Source organism: Antedon bifida, chromosome 6 (genome assembly GCF_963402885.1).
Source record: "Antedon bifida chromosome 6, ecAntBifi1.1, whole genome shotgun sequence".
NCBI lineage: Eukaryota > Metazoa > Echinodermata > Crinoidea > Comatulida > Antedonidae > Antedon > Antedon bifida.
In genome coordinates this window covers 21,218,767-21,224,886 of record NC_136231.1, presented here as the reverse complement: position 1 = coordinate 21,224,886, position 6,120 = coordinate 21,218,767, and the positions used below count along the sequence as shown (strand labels likewise).

Genomic DNA, 6,120 nt, shown 5'->3' with positions numbered 1-6,120 from the left:
GACTAATAATGGGCCGATTAACAATTATTTTCCCACACAAATGCCCATGGCTTTTTACTACATATGGAACGCCCTCACATCTCTATTGAAGTTATAGTTAATCTATAGAAGCATGGAGGAAAAATGGTAGTAAGCTGTATTCATCATTTACCGGCTTCGCGCATTGAGGAACATAAGACCGTCCATTCGATTTAGCAACAGGTTTGGTAAGTTTTATCCATTATTACTTATAAAAATACAAACTTTATACCATATACGATTGAACAATTGTAGAGTAATATTTATTTTGCACCCGTATATAACGAGCTTGTGAAAATCGTTGCGTGGGCTTTCGTAGCCTTAATATCTTTTTTTTTATTCGTTTCATGCCTTCCAATATCTTGAAATATAAACAATATTTAAATAATAAAGAAAAACAATATAAATCAAGGTCATATAGATGACTGCAGTCGCGTGCTCAAGTTAGTGTTTACCGACCGACCAACTGACCGACCAACCGACCGACATATACCTCTTTCATACCAAAAGCAAAACTCCGGAGTTGACCCCCGCTGTTTTGGTGTGAAAGGTAAAATCAAGCAACTCCGGAGTTTAAAACTGCGGGGTTGAACAGCTGAACATTCTCCGGAGAGCGAACTGCGGGGTGCACCCCGGTGTTTTAGTGTGAAAGTTACAAACGTCAAAACTCCGGAGTTTTAGGTCAAAAGGTCATCCTCACACGATCACTCATTGCTTTAGTTTTATTTCAAAATACTTTAAATATTTGTACGTACAAAATATATAGCGAGTTTAAAAAATAATAAGTAGTATCAATAAAACATTATATTATTCTGAGACTTTTGAAAGTAATTATTTAATTAAAAATATTATTAATTAAAATGATTCTAATGATCGTCGCTATGTAAACAAATAAAATAGAGGACGACATTTACAATTTTATTTTATAAACCCCGGTGTTGCTAGGTTGGTGTAAAAGGGTATCTCCGGAGTTTCTCGATGTTTTGAAAGGTCGTAAACCCCGGGGTGTCTCCGGAGATCACTCCGGAGTTTTGGTGTGAAAGGGGTAATAGTGAGCTGTAGAGTCACGTGACTAAAAAAGCTTACAGTTCAAAATGTCTCAAATACTATCATTATATGATAATAATTACAGTACAGCTATAAGAGCAAATTTCTCAGTCATATCAAATCTCATATCAAACCTCATATCAAATGTTCACATTTTAAAATAGGGCCATATATTTTTTTGAAAATGGAATGTATATTATGTAGGCCTATTAGCTTAGGCTTTAGAGAGTAATTTTTATTTTTATTTCCTGACAGCTAGTGACTATATATAATATATTATATTTTCTTGTATTGTATTTTGTATGTCTTTCTTGAATAAATAATAATAATAATAATAATACAGATAATCAAGGCTTGGTAACCACAAGCTGCGGTAAGCATGGACTTTTTATGCATGAATTCCTATTTAATTAAGTGTGAGGATTTATTGTGTCCTGGTGCAAACAACCAAAACTTAAATTCCGAACTGAGACTAATAATGGGCCGATTAAGAGTTATCTTCTCACACAAATGCCTATGACTTTTACTATACTCTAGTAGCTAGATCAACTTTCGTATGCACTTTGAGGTCCAGAGAATTTGACCTCAGAATTGGTTTAGGATGGTCAAACAAGATCCGTTTTGGCTTGGTTACACACACACATGAAATGGTCTTATAACCTTTCACCCTGACCTTTTGACCTTTCGCCACATTCTCAAAATGTGTAACCAAGAAATAATTGAGTGTTTGACCACCCTAAACCAATTTCTTAGGTAAAATTATCTGGACCGCAAAGTGCATACGAAAGTTGATCTAGCTACTAGAGTATTATGGAACGCCCTCACTTTCTCTATTGAAGTTAATCTATAGAAGCTATTGGTAGTAAGCTGTATTCATCATTTACCGGCTTCACGCATTGAGGAACATAAGACCGTCCATTCAATTTAGCAACAGGTTTGGTAAGTTTTATCTATTATTACTTATAAAAATACTTTATACCGTATAGGCCTACGGTTGAACAATTGTAGAGTAATATTTATTTTGCACCCGTATATAACGAGCTTGTGAAAATCGTTGCGTGAGCTTTCGTAGCCTTGTTGTCTTTTGTTGTTCGTTTCATGCCTTCCAATAGCTTGAAATATAAACAATATTTAAAGAATAAAGAAAAACAATATAAAAAAGGGCTTACAGTTCAAAATGTCTCAAATATTATAATTATATAATAATAATAATTACAGTACAGCTATAAGATAAGAGCAAATTTCTCAGTCATATCAAATTTCATATAAAACAAAGGCAAATAATCACATTTTAAAATAGGGCCTTATATTTTTTTTTGAAAATGGAATGTATATTATATATTACAGGTATAGTATTCATTCACGTTTTCATGCAAATTATTTCCTTATTCTAATGTTAGTTAAAAAAAAGTTAATTTAAAAGTTAAAATCATATCTAAAATATATAAGCAATTTTATCCAAGAAATAATGACTAATGGTAACATTGTCATTTTATATAGAATCACATTCATTTTAATGTTTTTAAAAAATATTTTAATGCATTTATAAATTACATATTTTATTTGTATACCGGTACTGTAGTCTATGAATTTAACGTTTTTGAAAGCGGTTTAGCAGAACGAGTGTCGTTTGGCGCTACAAAACTTTGTTTAGTGTTAGATAAACATTCACCAAAATGTACTCTCACTTGTTAAATTTGTGATACTTAAAAAGGTATGTATATCAATAAAAAATATACTATTTTTATTACAAAAATAGTTACTTTACCTAGATTAAAAATCTGGACAATTTCCATCGTATAAGATTACGAAAAAGTCCCGTAGCACCGGCTGTTTAAAAATTGGCGCTACAAAACTTTGTTTAGTGTTAGATAAACATTCACCAAAATGTACCCTCACTTATGAAGTTTGTGATACTTGTCATAAAGAAAAGGTATGTATATCAATAAAAAATATACTTTTTTTTATTACAAAAATTGTTACTGCACCTAGATTAAAAATCAGTAAAATTCCCATCGAAAAAATCCTGTAGCACCACATGTTATAAACAGATGAACAATTTAGAATAAAGGTCTGTCCTGACATACTTTTAAACACAATCATTTCAATCCAAAACTAAGTCTTTCATCTCTATAATAACTGAAGCATTATCCTTATCTTTCTGATCATTTTTGATGTCGATTTTGTATTGTGTTGATTATAGGTATTATAGTATAAAAATGCATAACAATAACTTTGATACAAAAGTATTAAACTTAAACTTATAACAATCGAAGTTAAGTATGCATAACACTCTGTCACGCCTCGATGCACTTAGGCCTACTATATGAAAGAAGTTCAATTGTTGACATGGTATGTGTACATAAAATTAGACAATTACCGATAAAGACCCAAAGACCATAAAAATTGTCATCAAACTGAACTCGTACTTTGAATCAGAGTTTACAATATTATATGGATTTGTATATAGCGGTTACAGAACATCGGATAAAATATGTAGGTATATGAACAGCAACATATAACCTAATGTATATGTCAAATTGACAATTAGATACACATGCTAGGATTCGTCAGAATTGTTCGTCGCCTACAGACCCAATTTGCAAACTATTTTATCAATAATAAGTTGTTTATAACGGTATCATCATTATCATAAATATTGAACTACTTCAGAAAGCTGGATGTGACACAGAGTGTTGTTTTATGTGTCAGATAAGTTCAAGCTTGATTTTGGTGCAAAACGATATTTTTGGGAGATAACTTTGTTATTTAGGTGTTGCTTAATTTTTTTTAATTGGTACCATTAGTACTCATTCTTCGGTCACAATTTCATACCAAATATGGAATATAACTTATCCCATTATTTACATGTAACGTTACATTTAGCAATAAAAAAAAGTCACGTGTTAATTGTCAACTAATTTCAAATTTTGTTTTGGATTTTTAAAAAATATTCTTAATTTATGAGTAATGTAGGCCCATTATTATTTCTCTATTCTTGTCATAAGATAATTTCAATTATTCATTAATTATTTTAAAAGATACATGTGTGATATCCCAAATGTCTCAAAGTAATGTTTCAAATATCCTTGTTCAACCCGCAGCACGTATTATAGATTATTTTGAGAAAAATAATATACCATAAAAATACAACATATAGGCATATGTAGATAAAATATAACTAATTTGGTAGCAAAACAGCAACTAATAAAAGGTAACTTGATTTCCACAATTGAATGCTTAGTATCGTTTCCCTTCCAACATCTCTTTTATTGAAAGAGGGACGTTTTCCGACTCCTTTCTGTTCCACTAATAATACAGACGTGTTAACTCAACTTATGTCTACTTCCAAAATTGTCTGAATCAATCGATTAAAAAAAGGTGACCTTATGTTCGACACATGCATGTTATGAATTGGCTACCACCAGTGATCATAATAAAGCTTTCTGTAATGTCTTTGATTGTCCTTCAATTCTATCGGTACTTTATAAATATGTAAGAATGTCTTTGGTGTATTAGCTTTGTATTTGGTATACACATACTGAACTGTACAGAAATGTGTATACTGAATCTACACACCCACCATGCTGAGAATTGCTTCGATCAATTAATATACGCTGCAATTGTTTAGCTCCTGTAAATCGATATTCAACTGGAAGCGAAACGAGCTGGTATTCTATAATGAATGTTTTCCACTGTAATTGGTAAACTGGTTTTATCTGTAAGGTTAGATAATACATTTTACGAAAAAAGTAATGTAAAGTATGTTGTTGTCAAGTTTGTATGACATCATACGCATCTTGACGCGTTACTTTATAAGTCGTTATGTGTTGAGCTATGAACACCTGGCGACGTAATGCACAGACCTCAATCTGACAAACACTGTCTTTCGTGGATGAATGCGCTGCACGTTTCTTGATATATACGAAGAAATTAAAAGGTGATTACCAACAAGTATATCAATTATAACCATGCTAACTTACCGGTCTATTTGCTATCTAGACATACATCTCTCTTGCTGTGCATTCCAACCTCTTTAAGAGCAACTTGTAGCATATACTGTAGGCTATATAACTTAGTCATAATTGTAGTATATTTAAATATATATGTATGCAACTAAAGTCTTATAGAATGGAACACTCTAGTAAAGAATTTATATTTGGAAACGTATGCGTCTGCAGTAATTCAGCAAAGCAGGGGAATATAGTGACAGAAAATAATTTGAATATAAGTATATAATAAGTAAATAATTATATATAATATAAGTGAATATTCTCTGCTGGTTGATGGGTTTTTATAGTTACAAGTTATACGAACAGAGATACAATCTTTCAAATTAATGATTCAGTGTATAATTTTATCAATTAGAATTTTTAATCACAAGCCGTTCAGTAATTCTAGAACAAGGTAGGCATGTTCCATTTCAATAGTTCTATAACATTGCATGAATGAAGGAAGAATACAAGCGTAAGAGGAGGGAAATGCCCCAGTAATAACCCAATAGTGAGTCGCACTTCCGTGTACTATATAACCGCACCAGTACATTGGTGGTCATTGAATTGTTATTCAATCGAATTGTTCACATAATGTTGAAGTCCTAGTGGTCAAAAGTGGTCAAAGCCAAACTACCACGATTGTTATTGGGAATGTGTTCTGCCGCACAGTTTGCTATCTTTAATACTTTCCATTATTATTTATTTCAGACACCATTATTTCTTAGCGGTTTAAAGTTTCTCCATTTCTGTCAACATTTATATTAATATACATTTCTATCTTTATGCAACAAAAGAGCAACTTCTACCTTATACCTCCACAGGGACCTGTTAGCAAATTTCCAAAATGTATATTCAATCTTGACAGACTTGTTTTATATTTTCATGTTTCATATCTTCTATCAATTTTTATGGTCTGGTTGAATGACAGTCTTGAATCCAGGCTCTGATATATTGATTTACGATGACACTTGTAAATGTCATCTTAGTGGTTTATTTCTTAATAACATTGTAAAATATGCTAGTCAAAGTATTTGACAGATATAACTTGATTACGGAGCCT

General features: G+C 31.6%; 2 protein-coding genes across 2 annotated transcripts in view; one reads left to right on the top strand and one right to left on the bottom strand.

The window, feature by feature from the left end:
- LOC144845929 (DGAT1/2-independent enzyme synthesizing storage lipids-like) overlaps window positions 1-6,120 on the bottom strand; it is a 142,047-nt gene that overhangs the window by 1,652 nt on the left and 134,275 nt on the right. The window lies entirely within an intron of this gene.
- Window positions 1,949-6,120, top strand: part of LOC144845921 (monocarboxylate transporter 13-like) — a 30,909-nt gene continuing 26,737 nt past the window's right edge. Inside the window, exon 1 of the mRNA XM_078703438.1 lies at window positions 1,949-2,004. The gene's annotated coding sequence lies outside the window, so the exon portion shown is untranslated. The remainder of the gene's footprint in view (window positions 2,005-6,120) is intronic.